Genomic DNA, 17054 nt, shown 5'->3' on the forward strand with positions numbered 1-17054 from the left:
GTGATGTGAATTCGTTGTAGTGTCTACACTTAATGTTGTCAATATGAGTGTTTATTTTTTCTATAAAAGCCCATTACACAACAAAACGTGATGTAGTTAGTATCATGCCAGTGTGGGTGAAACATCAGGATTTCATTTTTAGTGACTGGTCCTGTGATGGTGCGGAAGAAAACCAGAAGAAGAAAAACGGGATAATCCTACCTGATAATATACAAGCGATAGTTGTAGGTCCATCCAGCTGCAGCACGACAAATGTTCTAATGTCACTGCCAACACAGCCACATGGAGTCCGCCTTGGCTATGTATGTGTATTTTCAAAAACACTATTTTATCTAAAGTACCAGTTACTGCAAAATACACTGCAGGGTGTAGATACCAACACTATGATTAAAGGCTTATACTATTCTGCAACATTTACTCCGAATCTCATTCTCTCCCTCTCGTTCAGAGGTGGTTGGGTTGTTTTTTGGGGAAGGAGACCAGACAGCGAGGTCATCAGTCTCTCGGATTAGGAAAGGACGGGGGCGGAAGTCGGGCGTGCCCTTTGAAAGGAACCATCCCGGCAATTGCCTGGAGCGAGCCTCGTTCAGAGACCTTTCACCCTTTTCTTTCAACAAGTGTATAGTGTGAGTACGAGAGAGTTCCAATCCTGTCATCACAGGTGATCCTTTTATCGTCAAGAGGCGGCACGCTGACCTAAGATTGCAGCGAAGTGTGCCCCCCATGTTCTCTTGAACAAATACTAGTTTGCTGTACAATATGCTGCAGCTACAGCAGAGTCCCGTAACTCACCTTTCAGGAAATGCAAATAGTCTTCCATAGGGAGGGCTCTCAGTGTCACATGACACACACCCTTTGCCCACTCCTTCATGGCAACTTCCAATGTGTGAAACGTATACATTTGTGCTCACAAACCTACAAATCCCACAATCAAGGACCATTTGCCTCACCTACCATTAGGCCTATAACCTTATTGTGCTGTGGAACAATACCATACGGATTGTCAGTCGTATATGAAGACGTGTCGAATTTATCACCATGGCATCTGATTACTTCATATGGTTTACACTTCTTTACTCAATAGATGAACCTATCTCTACCGATATCAAGTAAATTAGGATCAGTGAACTGACGTTTCACAGACTCATGATGAATGCAGTGCATGTCGAATTTGGATAGGTCTCGTACGCACATACCCTTGTAACAACACTAAACACGAGTACCGCTAATCCACCCTGGTGGTCGTTTTACCTATCACAGAGAATTGCACTCTCATTATTTGCATTATTTGCATACTCATCATGGGGAGTACGTGTATGATGTTACACCGGGCAGTGTGTTAGATGATTCATTCTCAATAATGATTAGGCTCCAGTCTTTGTACACGAAAAGCGAGAGAGAAATTAACTTCTTATGAGAAGATTACTACACAAACATTTACATTGTATTACAAGTAAGATACCGTTAATTCTCCTCTGAAAAACAGTTGGCTACTCCCATCAATTTTCGTAGATCTCTAGTTGTATTCCCGGCCAGTTGAGTATCTTCTAGCTACTTTTCACCGACACAAATCTCGTTCGATGGCCTTTCATATGATCCATATCCTTTGATAAAAAATCTGTCTATTCGTTCTGTCTTTCCACTAGGAAGTTCAATGAGAACTTTTATTTCCCTACACGTAACTGACATCATGCATTCGACTTCTTTTCCCACTGCCACATTTTGTCATTTCTTTATTCTTACTCTTATCATCTCTATCAAGGCAGTTAAATCTCTCAAGATATTTCGATGTGTTCCAGTATTCAAGCACATCCAGAAATTCAAGCAGGCCTTGAGCATTTTCCAAAGTGTTTTCAATTAATTTCTCTCTCGACGTCCTTGGTAATCTACTACGTAAAAGCCTCACGAGATAGGGTTTAATGATGTCCTCATTAATATGCGGAGCTTCATTAATATGCCACCAAACAGAATTCCTTTACCAATGGCATGATTCTGTCATCAGCAAGCAATGTTGAACGTTTTTGAACAGATTGCTATCAAATTGTTATTTTATTATCCTTTTTAAATTGTTCATAGAAATTAAAGTTTTCTTCGTAACGAGCTCCACCATAGAGCACTCCCGTCCATATTGTTACTCACACACGATTGTTTCCTTCGTAATCCCATGACCGCTTGATCATTCGTGGCGCCCTGACTTTTCACTAATACTCAGAGTAAGATTTCACACCACCTGTATCCATTCACACAGCTGGCGGAATCACTACACATTCTAATGATCACTTGATTTCAGAGAGGAAAACCAACCCACCTGGCCTCACTGAAACCCCTTCCCTGGAAAATTGACTTTACTGCCACTATCTCTCCACTTAAAAATACTCCAGCAAAGACCAGAGACAAGCTCCGTACACTTGGTTTAATCTCGCCAGGGTGCCTATGACGTCACCTCCCAGGTCACCGCCTACATATGATCAGATACAGCAACGAAAGGAGAATCAGTTCCGATTTCGCATTTATCACAGAGATCTTGCAGCATTGCCGCTACATTAGCAACCGTTGGGCAGGACGATTATTATACAGCAATACAGTGACTGACTGGTTAGAAATAAATACTGTTGTGTTTATAAACATATTATTATCATTAAATGTGATTGGACGCTGTCGGCTCATGCAATGCTATTATGTATCAGCCTTCGGAGTATCCAAGATGCTCTCGTTTTTTCTTCGTGGATTTTTTCTCTCTCTTCAATCCACTTTGTCTCTAGTCCGGTGGTGACTTCATTCTCTCGCAGTACTTCCGATTTGTTAACTTTCTGTTTTATGAATCGCCATTAAAAGTGTCTGATCGAGTTGCATGAGTCTTTTCTGAGTCCTTTTGACCCGTTGGTTCCAGGAAATTATATATATGTGTGTGTGTATCTGTGTATATGTTCGAATATGTCAGTGTCAGTAATTATATATATATATATATCTGTGTGTGCGTGCGTATGCAGTGTAAGACACAAAATATGAATGACGCTCCACAAACTGATGCAAGTTGGTAGAAAATGGATGTTTATACAGTTATCGACAGCCTATGCAACATTTTGTTTTTTTACGTTTTTTTTAAACTTTGGCAGCCGATGGATGAATGTATGCTACTGTAGCGCAGTTTCACCGTGCAGCTGACAAGGATAGTTAAGAGGGGTTATATCGATACCATGACATCAAGTGTTAGCAAATTTCACTCTGTGTACTCAGCTGGACTGTAACTATGCCTCCCAGGCATGAGTGTGAACAATATATGCGTATGTCAGGATTTGAAAGATCACATGTAGTTGGGCTCAAAGAAGCCGGTAATAGTAATCGAAGAATCTCTCGAATAGGAGTAATGCCACTATACGTCAAAGTTGGCAGGAACAAATGAACTTCGGCCGAACATGGTGTCAAAAAGGTAGTGGTCTACTTAGAGACCGAGCAATCGTCAGACAGGCACTCAGAGCCCTGGATTCATCAGTATCATGGGTCCGACGTGTAACTGTTGCTTCAGTGTGTATACCAACAAGCCCATCTGCAGTGTTGTTGGACACATTCGGCCTAAAGAGTCATTGACTAGAGTAGAATTGTCTTTAGTGATGGATCCTCCCACTTCGAACTGAGTCCCGACGACCAAGTGAGTGTGAGTCAGGAGACACCCTAGACAGCTATCGGATACAAACCTGACTTTCGCCTGCCTTATGGCAGGGGAGAAGAGGAGTTTGTGGCACAACTTGACTAGAAGAAGGGCTAAGCAGATTCAGAAGGATGTAGGTTGCAGTAAGTACTGGGAGATGAAGGAGCTTGCACAGGATAGTGTAGCATGGAGAGCTGCATCAAACCAGTCCCAGGACTGAAGACAACAACAACAACAACATGGCCCAGAAAGCAAGAGTGATGGTCTGGGGTACCATTTCGGTTCAAAACAGGAACCATTTGGCTGTCAGCCGCGGCACCCTTACAGCCCCCTTACAGCTACTGTATGCTCACTTTTGTTGTACAATGCAAGCTGTCCTACGCTTATATTTCAACAAGATAATGGCTGTCCGCACACGGCGAGAGTTTCTGCTACTGGTCTTCGTGCTTGTCAAAACCCACTTTGGCCAGCAAGGTAGCCAGGTCTCTCCCCAACTGAGAATATTTGGAGCGTTATGGCCAGAAACCGTCCAACCAGCTTGGGATTTTGATGATCTAGCTGTCTAGGACAGACTTTGGCACGATACCCCTCAGAAGGACGTTCAACAACTCTATCAATCAACGCCAAGTCCTTTAAATCCAAGTGTATGGACTAGGGGTGGACAGCGCAATACTGACTTTCTCACATTCTGAAACGCTTTCTCTTGAATAAATTATGTAATTTTGCTACAGTTGTAATCATTTGTTTGACTACATATGTACATCACATCTACAGGTTTCAGTTCTATTCTGATGATTCGTTCGTCGTGCCTTTTTTATTTCTTTTTGTCGTAAAGCGGATACCGGTTGTCTCTGCCACGGATCGACAGGCGGATTTTCTTTAGTGTTTCGGAAGACATTGGAAATTTCATTTTTGCAGCGAGTAGCTGGAGTCAGCCAAAAGACACCCTCCTCATCTTGTCTTTCATGAGAAGCACAGAGTCGACAGAAAGCGTGGCCTTGCTTCTCGTTACAAACCTAATGATTTTTAGAATGCTGTTTTACATGACCATTCGATAGAGCGACCCAACATTAGTTTACTGCGTTATTCTTTTTATCGATATTTATTACCAGGAGCAGTGAACCACGGAGAATAATCATTACTCCAGCAGCGACTGAGAAGTACTTCTGTATGGCGGTTGCACTTAGCGCGGGCCAGGGCGGTGTCGACGCTGCTAGACTAGTGGTTATTTTTCGTGTTTTACTGTTGCTGTTAATACACAGAGATAAAAACAGTGTCGCGCTACACTATTTAGGGACCGTTCTGTCGAATGGGCAAGTAAAATTATTCTTTAAAAATCGTATTGTTTGTAAAGGTGGACAAACCGATGCTTTCATTTTTTTTCGTTGACGCTGGGCGTCCAATGAAAGACGTGATGAGCAAGACTGAACAAGAGTTAAGAAGTAAAGTTTAAATATCCAATGAAACACCAGAAAAAACGCGGCAGATGACTCTTGGGAGAGACACACTGTATACTCATATATAGTGTGTCCCAGGAGGGATGGTCAGTTTCCAGGAAGACAGCAGGATCGCTTACTTGAAGCGAAATATTTCATATGAACATATGCCCATTCCCCAATCCAATGATTCCCGATGTACAACACATTTTTTTTCTTTGGGGGGGGGGGGGGGGCGGTTACTGGAGCGCACGTATATGTCTTACCCTGCCAACCTAACTTCCTGCTTCCATCCTGTTTGCTCGGAATGTATTTCTGCCACTAAACTTGATCGCTGAATGAGCAGTCGTCCATGGTGTTTTGTGACTGAAGTAGGGATTGGGAGTGTGTCAGAGAGAAGCATCTGTTAAGTGTGCTTGTACACATGCTGTCAAAAATGCCATATGTTTACACTAAAGAAGAATACGCAGATGTAATATACGTTTATGACTTTTCGGGACAGTACTGCTCGTACTGCTATGGACGAATACCGTCGGTGCTTTCCAACACGTGTTTGCATGAGATTTCGTCACACTGCATGAAACAGATATTCTTCCGAGTTACCATTTTTTTCTGAATCTGTAATTCAGAAACCACTGAAGAAACAGAAACAAATGGTGCAGCATAGTAGCATAGTCCCATGAGCAGTACACGACGACTTTCTGTGCGTAACAATGTTGTGCGAACACGTGTATGTCAAACATTAGGTGTGGAAAATTTGTACCCATTTCACTTAGAACTTACCCACAATCTTCAAATTGGCAGCAATACCGCACGACTTCAATTTTGTTCCTGGTTAAACGACGATTTTCATTTCCTTCCGTTAATACCAGTTAGTGAAGAGGCCACGTTTACACAGAATGGAACCGACAACTGACGTAATAATTATCTATTGTCGCAGAAAAATCCACATGCTACAGTGCAATACAATTTCCAAGTTCGATTTTCGATGAGTGTTTGGTGCAGAATGATCAGTAACATGTTGATAGGCCCAGTCATTTTTGAAGAGCGAATGTCGTTTCAGAATTACTTGCTTTTCCGGAAAATTCTCTTGTTGAACACATTGAGGACGTTCCTTTCGCGACGTAGACTGCAATGTACTTCTAGCAAGACGGAGCCTCTCCACATTTTATGAGGTGTATGAGGGAACATCTCGACAGCACTTACGCTTGTCCCTGGGGTGGTCGTAGTAGTAGAATTAAGTGGCCACCAACATCGCCAGACTTTGCGTCATTAGATGGATGTAGTCTCACATGTACAAACGAAAGCTAAACATTCGAAATGAACTATTTCGTCGCTTTATTGTGAACTGAACAATAGCTGTAATGTAACAAATACGATAATGCTTAAAGGTGAACGTGTTAAAAATACACGTTTACGATTGATAGTTCGTAAAACACATTTTGTAAAGTTTGCTAAGTATTGTACATGTGTGTTTATGTAAACATGACCATTCATTACAACATGCGGAAAATAAATAGCAATGTATGTACATGTAGTGTTCCAGAAACCATTCGCAACAGTTCAACCGATCGTTCAAGTCATATTCCTGTTAATGAGTATTCCTTGTGGGATACCCTCTACATGTGTACATATGTATCTATATATGTAATTGTACGTACACACAGACACACACACAAATATGTGTGTAGGGATGTATATGTATGTCATAACGTTTTTTCGTTGACTGTTGTAAATTTATTTCAGTATTTCTATTCACAGAACGTCTAAAAATTACACTGATATCTACACATTTTAGAGAGCGTACCTAATCTGTGATGGTAGTACAACGAAAAAAGACACGAGGACGAAGTATATTCTGTAAGTGGCGATTAATCCTAACATACAACTGTTATAAAATTGGGTGAATGTATGTCTGTGTGTGATCCATATCTTCTTCTAAGCCACTGGACAGATATAAACTAAATTTGGTGCACACATCCCTTACCATCAAGCAACTATCGTTGTGAGGTAAGAACAACCTACAAACTCTAGTTCCTGAGATATGACGTCATAAACAATGAGATCCGCGAAAACCTGCCACATCATGCATGACGTTTAAATATATTATTTCTGTCCTAGAAATTGTAATAGCAATAAATTTTGCAGGTAGTATGCCGCTAAATGCACCTTAGAAAGTATATTATGGTACCACGTACAGTTCAATCCATATGACGTTATAAACACTGAGATGTGTGAAAGCTGCTGCACTGTGCATTACGTTTAAATCTACTGCTTCTTTTCTATTACTTCTACTTAGTACATAAATTGCAGACATTATTCACGTATGCAGATGAATGTACCTACGAAGATACGTTAATATATGACACATAGATTAAGATATATGGCGTCATGAAGACTGAATGTGTGAAAATATGCATCACGCATGACGTTTAAATTTATTTCTTCTTTGTCACTAACTCTGTTCGCAACATATTTCGCTGGCAATATTCACATATTCTGCTGAATGTACTTAGGCAGATGTATCATTGTACGGCGCATAGTTGAGGAAATGTGATGATATAAACATTATGGTTCAAGAAAAAGAAAAGCCGTATCATGGATGAAGTTTTAAGGCATTTAAGCTCCACTACTGACAGTCCTGTAGTCGAGTAAACTCAAGGAAATCCCTGACCATTAGAGCGTTTTTGACAGATTTCAACTGCGAAGTACAGGCAACTTTTCGGCGAAAGTGATAGTCATGTAAAGAGCTATGAAGAGGCGTGACAATTGAGACCTTTACAAAATCGCGATGTAACACAAGCAAAACAGCTGAGCCCAGCTGACAGAAATTGTCCGGGATCATGTTTCTTAATACGGATAGTGCACTCATACATTTGTATGTTATGTATGACATTTGTATTGTAAGAATGACTGTTTCATTATATCAAGTGTTTTCAAGAATACATGGAAATGAAATTTTTTCAACACTTAACTACAAATATAGTTCTTTCTTATTTAATTTTCGTTCGTTTTAGAAAACTGGCAAAATAAATATCCAAGCGATGCTGTCTTCGTCAGCTAGTTATTAAAGTAAATTTACAGTAGTATTTGAAAAAGTGATAGGAATAAATGATAAGTTACAGAAACCTAACATCAAGGCATTTTTTCCTGCGTTTCAGCTGAAATAGAATGTATTTAAAAGCATGACCTCTTTTAACAGAAAGATGTGTAAATGCCCGATAACGTCAAATACTTTAGGAACAGAAGCGGCACATTTGGTAATGTGATATGCTCTTTACTTAGAAGACACTGTTTACAGGTTTTATTTGGGTCCAAAGTTGGTCGTTGTCGTGATGCAGCCAGATGATTTTAAGCAAGTACTGATAACCAGTAAGGAGCACGAACGTGACCCATATACCTTGAGATTAGTGCGGTATCTTGTGGGGAATGGATTGCTCACCAACAACAAAGAAACATGGAAAAGTCACAGGAAGCTCATTGAACCAGCGTTTCACTTCGAGGTATGTCAGTTACAGTATCACAGCTTTGAGTATTTTTCTGATATTCTTTGTTTCCTGAGAAATAAACTGTGAAAAATGTAGTTCTTCCTCTACAGCACACGAATGGGAATTTCAGTCCAACTATCTCTTCAATTCACTCTGTTTCTTATTACACACTTTTGCTTTGTTCGCTATTTACTGGACTTCTTCACTCGTAAAAAAATTTATAAAATAATTATTGATAAGTAAGTAAAGTTTTAAAGCCCGTCCGGCTAGCCGCGCGGTCTAATCCGCTGCTTCCCGAGCGGAAAGTCGTGCCGGTCCCCAGCACGAATCCGCCTGGTGGATTAAGTGTCGCCGCGCGGATTGGGGCACCATGTCTCTGATTGTGTGGCCACTCCCCCCGGAGGTTCGAGTCGTCCCTCAGGCATGGGTGTGTGTTGTTCTTAGCATAAGTTAGTTTAAGTAGTGTGTAAGTCTAGAGATCGATGACCTCAGCAGTTTGGTCCCTTAGAAATTAACACACATTTTTTGATTAGTGTCGAGGTCCGGTGTGCTGGCCAGCCTGTGGATGGTTTTTAAGGTGGTTTTGAATCTGCCGCTGCGAATGGGGCCTGGTTTGCCTTATTCCGCCTCAGTTATACTATATCGAAAGTTGCTGCGCAAACACGGAGTGGGTGGACTGCTGTGACCTGTTATATGGTTGTGAACCACTAAGGGCTACAGCGGGACGAAGCCTCTCCGTCGTTTCTAGGTACCCGGGTTAATACACACACAGACACACAAGATCTAAAAACATGATTAGGACTTCTCGTGAATATGGATTTAATAAGCATCAGTAAATAGAGATATCAACTCTAGCATGGAAGCCACACCTCAGAAAATGTTTCACTGTGATGATGCTGTCTGAGGAGAGATTTCAGTTCCAGTTCTAGTTACTGGTCGTTAAACTGATATACTGGAGAAATCTATATCACCTTCTAGAGAACGCAACACATTTTAAACACTTTTTGTGAAAATATTTTTTTATGGGTAGACATAAAACACAACTAAATGGTAGGGGTCTATTAATCATCGGCGGTTCAAACATACAGCGAATGAAGGTACCCCTTAGGGAAACGGCAGGAAGGGACAGGAAAGGACACCAGGTGCACTCAGTGTGCATGCCTGTGGGCCTCATTCAACGTGGTGGAGAGGCTATTCCGGCAGGCATTGAGGGAACAGGTTACAACCAAGTGCAGATTGTGGTCCAAGCTGGGACAAATTATGCCTGTCATCTAGCATCTAGCCACAGAAGTCATTCTTGGGTCATTCCTGCGAGTGGTAGAGAAAGTTGAGAAGACCAGCCTTGCACGTGGAGTTTCAACAAGGTTCACAATTTGTAGCATTTTCCACAAACTGATCGTGGCCCTTTGGTTCTGAGTCAGATGGAAGAACTAACCAGAGACTTCGACAGTTCTGTAACAAGGTAGGTTGCGACTTTCTGGACTTGCGTCATAGGGTTGAGAACTGTAGGTTCCCCCTAAACAGGTCAGGTTTGCACTACATATCAGAGTCTGAGTGTGTGTGGGCTGCACACAATAGTTTTTCAGATTAGGCTACTCTCCAACCAATCCAGATTAACAACAGCTCTAGTAAATCCAGAAGTATCAGTATTAAGATCGAAAGAAGTTCCTCCAACAGGCGAGAGTATTGAAACCCTAAAGGTAAATTGTCGAAGAATTCGCAACAATGTGGCAGAGTTTTAATCGCTTATGAAAATCAGTGAAGCTCACTTAATACTGGATGTGGAAAGCTGGTTGAAACCTGAAATTGATAGCACTGAGATATTTGGGGAAAATTTAAGGCAAATGAGAAATGGAGGTGGTGTACTTGTTGCAGTAGGCACAAAATTCAAATCCACCGAGATATAAATAGAAGCTGGATGTGAAAGTATTTGAACAAGACTCATTGCAAGGGGTGGACATAAAATGATAAATGGATCCTTCTATCGTCCTCCAGACTTATCTCATGATGCTTATCTCATGATGTAATCGAAAACTTCAGAGGAAACTTCAGTTCACTTGTACATAAGTTGCCCAATCGTACTGTAATCATCAGTGGAGAATTTAATCATCCAACAATTAATTGGGAAAATTACGGTTCATTAGTCGTGAGCATGATAAGACATCCTGTGAAACATTACTAAATGCCTTGTCTGAAAACTACCTTGGACAGGTAGTTAGGAACACTACTCATGATGAAAGATATTGGATGTAATAGTAACAGATCAACCTGACCTCTTTGAGGATGTCCAAGTCCAAACTGGTATCAGTTACCACGACGCAGTTGGGGCAGCAGTGATTACCAAAGTACAAAGGATAACAAAAACGTGCAAAAGATTATATACGTTCAGTAAAGTAGATAAAAAATTAATAATTTCATACCTCAATGAGGAACTTGATACTTTCACCACAGGTCAGGAACTTGAAGAAGAGCTCTGTGGCTCAAGTTAAAAAAATAGTTGACCATGCACTGGATAGATATGTACCCAGCACAACAGTTCTTAATGGGAGAGAACCTTCATGGTATACAGTCACTGTAAAGAAACTCTTATGAAACAGAGACCACTGCATAATAGGTCTTATAAACTTGGTCACGATGATAGTATTTGTGTCCTTGTGCGAGGTAAGGGTGTTGATATAAAATGTAAAATTGTTGGCGATATGACTGTATATAATAGTATCTAATAAAGTATGGTACATGCATTAATCATTTGATATAGAGCTATATCCTATACAAAATAGGTGTAAAACAAAGCGTAGGGATATAGACAGAGAGATGCTGAATGAAGCACATTCGGCTTTCAAGTGAGCAATACATGATGCCTTCAGTGACTACCGAAGGAGAATATTGCCAAATGACATTTCACAAAATCCAAAGAAATTCTGGTCGCATGTAAAGGCTGTCAGTGGCACCAAACGTAGTGTCCAGTTCCTAGCGAATGAGACAGGAACCCAAAGTGAGGGCAGTAAAGCAAAAGCTGCAACGCTTAACTCTTTTTGAAATGTTCCTTTACATAGGAAAACACAGGAGAATTTCCACAATTTAATCCTCCTCCACAGAAAATGTGCATGAAATAATTATTAGTGTCAGGGGTGTTGAGAAACAGTTGAAATCGTTAAAATTGAACAAAGTTTCAGGCACCGATGGAATCCCTGTCAGATTCTGTATTGGATTTGCGGCTTCTCACTATAATCTATCACAGATCCCTCGAACACAAAACCGTGCCCAGTTCTTGGAAAAAGGTACAGGTCACACACCTCTGTAAGAAGGGTAGTCAAGGAGATTCACAAAGCTAGCGACCAGTGCTCTTGACATAGATTTGCTGTAGAATCTTAGACCATATTTTAAGCTCAAACATAATAAGGTATCGAGAACAGAATGATCTCCTCAATGCCAACAAGCATGGTTTCCGAAAACATCGATCACGTGAAAGCAAACTCGCATTTTTCTTACATGACATTCTGAGAGCTTTGGCTCAAGGCAACCAGGTAGATGCAAGTTTCTTGATTTCGTAAAGCATTTGACTCAATACCTGACCTACGCTTATTATCAAAAGTACAATCATATGAAGTATCAAGTGAAATTTGTGACTGGCTTGAGGACTTTTTTTATAGGGAAGACACAGTATGTTATCTTGGATGGAGAGTCATCATAAAATGAAGAACTAACTTCGGGTGTGCCCAGACAAGAGTTTTGGGACCCTTACTGTTCATGCTGTATATTAACGACCTTGCAGACAATATTAGTAGTAAAATCAGGTTTTCTGCGGATGACGCAGTTATCTGTAGTGATGTACGATTAGAGAGAAGCTACATAAATACTGAGTCAGAACTTGATAAGGTTTCAACGTGGTGCAGAGGTTGGCAACTTGCTCTAAATGTTCAGAACTCTAAAATTTGCACTTCATAAAACGAAAAAACGGAGTATCCTCTGAATATAATATCAACGAGTCACTGCTGCAACCGAGCGCCTCATACAAGTATCTGGGTGTAACACTTCGTAGGGATATGAAATGGAACCATCAAACACTTTGTCTTCGGTAAAACAAGTGTTGGACTTCGGTTTATTGGCAGAATACTGAGGATGTGCAATCAGTCTACAAAAGAGATTGCTTAGAATTCACTCGTGCGACCCATTCTAGAATACTGCTGAAGTGTTTGGGACACATACCAGATGGGACTAACAGGAGATACTGAATGTATACAGAGAAGGGCAGCATGAATGGACACAGGCTTGTTTAATCCATGGGAGAGAGTCACAGAGATACTGAAGGAACTGAACTCTTGAAGACTGGCGTAAGGTATCCCTAGAAAGTCTCTTTACAAAGTTTCAAGAACCGGATTTAAATGATTTGCACAATCTTCTGCATATACGCCCAGATATGCATCGTGAGGATAAGATTAGAGTAATTACTGCACACACAGAGGTATTCAAACTATCATTCTCCCCACGCTTCATACGCGAATGGAACAGTAAGAAACACTAGTAACTGGTACAATGGGACGTAACCTCTGCCGTGCACCTCACGGTGTTTTGCAGAGTATAGATTTAGATGTAAAACGTTTCAAGAATAACTGGAGTTCTGACGTCACTGATACGCATACAACACTCAGCCCAGAAGATAACGAACTCCTGATTTAATGTAATCTTTCCTTAATCGGATTTACCTCTGTTATGCTTTCCTTTAATCACCCTAGGTTAATTTTACAGTGATTCTGTACTCAGTTATAATCAAGAAGTCTCTCTAAAGACTTCGCTGTCGGATAGATTACAAACTGTAATAAGTAACGTATTTTACGAAAAAAATGCTTAGAAAACCTTTAATGAGATTCCTGTATGGTCCATTTTTGCTAAATGAATTTTAAGTCTCTGGGAAAGTCGATTCATCCTACAGATGGTTCTGATTGGGATTTTCAGGAAACTGAATCTAGCAACACACTTCATTTCTATTGAACGAGGGTGTAATCAGCTTTGCTTTGTGGACAATGGTACTACTAATAATATTGACGTACGGGACAACGGCCTGATGCCAGTCCTCCATTTGGACGCCAGTTCAGCGATGTTTGTGTCCCTGAGCCAGGGCCACCTGACTACTACAGAAAGTCCGAGTGGAACCGACTGCAATAGTAAGGGAAGCATCCCGTGTTAAAGAGAATGAGCCATGCCTTGTGTTCTTCTCATTATCAATTATATCTACACTGAGATGACAAAAGTCACGGGATATCTCCCAGTATCATGTCAGACCCCCTATTTCCTGGCGTAAAGCTGCAGTTGGAAGCGGCATGGATTCAACAAGTCGTTGGGAATCCACTGCAGAAATATTGAGCCATGCTTCCACTATAGTTGTCCATAATTGCAAAAGTGTTGCCGATGCAGAATTTTGTGCACCAACTGACCTCTCGATTATGTGCCATAGTTGTTCGATGGGTGAGAAAATCAGTCGCTCGAATTGTTGAGAATGTTCTTCAAATCTATCACGAACATTTGTGCCCTGGTGACATTGTCAGCCACAAAAATTTCATCGTTGTTTGGGCTCATGAAGTCCACGAGTGGCTGCAGATGGTCTCCAAGTAACTGAACATAACCATTTCCAGTCAGTGATAGGTTCAGTTCCGACAGAGGACTCCGTCCATCCTTACAGAGCCAACAGCAGGTTGCACAGTACCTTGTTGACAACATGACTCCTTGGCTCCGTGGGGTCTGCACCACACCCGAACCGAACCTTCAGCTCTTAGCAACTGAAACATCTAACCAGGCCATAGTTCTTCAGTCACTTAGGGTCCAATCAATATGGTCACGAGCCCTGGAGAGGCATTTCAGTCGATGTTGTTCTGTTAGAAAATGCATTTGGGTTGGTCGTCTGCTGCCATAGCCTAGTGACCCCAAATTTCTCCGCTTTGTCACAACAGATAGATTCGTCGTATGTTCCACATAGATTACTGCGGTTATATAACGTAGTGTTGAATATCTGGCAAACGCTGTTGCTCTCGGTCGTTAAGTATAGACTGCCGGCCACTACATTGTCCATGGTGATAGCTAATGCGTGAAAATTCGTATTGTCAGAACACTTTTGACACTTTTAATCTCGGAATACTGAATTCCTTGACGATTTCCGAAATGCAATATACTATGCGTGGCTGGGAGGAATAATCAATCTTAACCAAACAGGAAAAAGATTCAATGAGAGAACCCAGATTTTCTCTCGGAGAATAAAACGGAAACTTTGAAGAGTGTTAACAGTAAGGCATTCAGAAACAGGCTACGAGAATTTTTCAAATATTTGGAAAGAGATTTCCTAAAACCGGCTTAAAAATGTAACTTCTGAATATTCCTTAGTTGCGATGCATCACTTTACTAGGGACGTTAACAACAAAAGCATACTATTAGCTCGATCATAGCCGAATAAATAGACATCCCCAGCTCCATCCCTGAATGAAACAGAATCAAACATGAGTAAACGACACAATGGAGAGTAGCGTTTTCAGCACGTTTAACAGTGTTTCACATGATGTAAAAACACTTTCTGATGCCTTGCATTGTTTGCAATTACTTATCAACAAACTTTTTCAATTTTCTCCGTTTCTCTTACGAAATCAATACCAAACGGTTTTGCTAAATGCTATTTAATATCATTTGACTACTTCCCTAAGTGACTTAAACTCTTCCTCGATGGATTTCACAATTTCGGCTTGTCAGCTGAATGTCATTTTGATAAAGAGTATAGCATCGAATGTTAAATACAGCCCTTAGCAAGTTTGAGATATCCTCATGGTGCATAATTACACTTGTGATGACGTGAGAACAGTCGTCTGACAGGATTCTGAGATTTACAGCAGATGTTTTGACCATTTTTATACAAATATTATGCGGCCTAACACGCAAAACTCTGTCTCTCCGTCAGAACAGGACCCTGAAGACTCAATGATACTATCCGACTGCTGCGTTGTCCTCAGCTGATAGGAGTCATTGAATACAGACGTGGAGGGGCACCTGATCAGCACACAGATCTCCAAGTCATTACCAGTTTTCATGAGTGGAACATCCAAAATTATTTTATACAAGATGACACTGACCATGGAAGCCTACCGACTTATACTTTCATACAGAATGCCACTGATTACAGATCGGTACTAAGGATTAAAACGAACTATGAAACAGAAGTGAACTATAGAATTATTACATTAAGCTACATTAAACGAATGCTGCAGACCTTATGGAGAGTGCGAGTTGCCAATCCTAATGCCTTTCATTGAATAAAATACCTGAAAATAGACAAGTTCTAGACACAATTGTGTATTTCACGGATCTGCTTAGAACTGTGCCTTGATATAATCGTAGAGTCGTGCGATACTTCTCAGCTTTCGTGCTCAGCAGCTGAACTTGCTGCAGTACCTGTAATCCTTGAGTCTGTTTGACCAAGCATTAGCAACTAATACAAATCTTTAAGTAAAAACAATCTGTAGCAAATTCAGGATGCTAATAAAAATATTAAAAATGGTATATAGTTTTTGGAGGAGTAAGCCGCTATTTTACTGTGCATTATTATATTTATCTTTTGTACATTCAGAATTCGGCTTTTGTGCTGTCATCAAGTCAGATGTTAAACGTTGGTAGACCATAATACTTTGACAGATATGACTTAAGAATGGTCTAAAATTTTTTAACATTGCACTTCATTATGGCTTAGAAGCCAGAATCTGGAAATTAAAAAAGATAAATATAATAACACGCAGTCAAGTGGCGGTTTACTCTTCTGAAACAAATTCCATCACTCTCACTTCTCTGAAACTGCACAATCTGAACCCAACACTTTACCTCAAGACTGATCCATGCTGGCTGAATGACAGTCATTGAATACCAAGAGCGACTGATAGCTCATCCTTTCAAGACTTTGCTTCCCACCCTAAAAAGCATGAAGTACTTAAAATACAGGAAAATATACCATATTTCGAATAATAAATAATTTACAAGTTTGATATACTATTTAAATTAAAGGTGTTTCTCTTCTGGTCACCATCAGCCCAAACACGTTATTCTATGTCATACAGTTCAAATATAATTAATAACTTTTTGCATGTGCTCTAATGACAAATAACAGGGAAAGTTGTTAAAACAAGTACTACAATAGAGGTGGCCTGCTCAGTAGATGCATCTTTTTATTCTTTATTCAGTGGTGGTATCAAATCTTACTTACCACATTAGAACATATGTATGTTGGGTACTCTTGGGGCATTTTTATGACCATAATTTTTGGAACCCATCCTCTCCCAGGAAAAACACCACAATGAACTGGCCACAATACCACCCTTCACATCTAAAATAAACACACTCGAATTATAATTTGGGGACACAAAAATAGTGTTAAGGAGATCGCTGACATTTGTGAAGCGAGATGGGCAGACACCTCCCACTCTGCCGGCAAGATCTGTAATACCCAGCTCC

This window comes from Schistocerca cancellata, chromosome 3 (assembly GCF_023864275.1).
Source record: "Schistocerca cancellata isolate TAMUIC-IGC-003103 chromosome 3, iqSchCanc2.1, whole genome shotgun sequence".
Classification (NCBI taxonomy): Eukaryota; Metazoa; Arthropoda; class Insecta; order Orthoptera; family Acrididae; genus Schistocerca; species Schistocerca cancellata.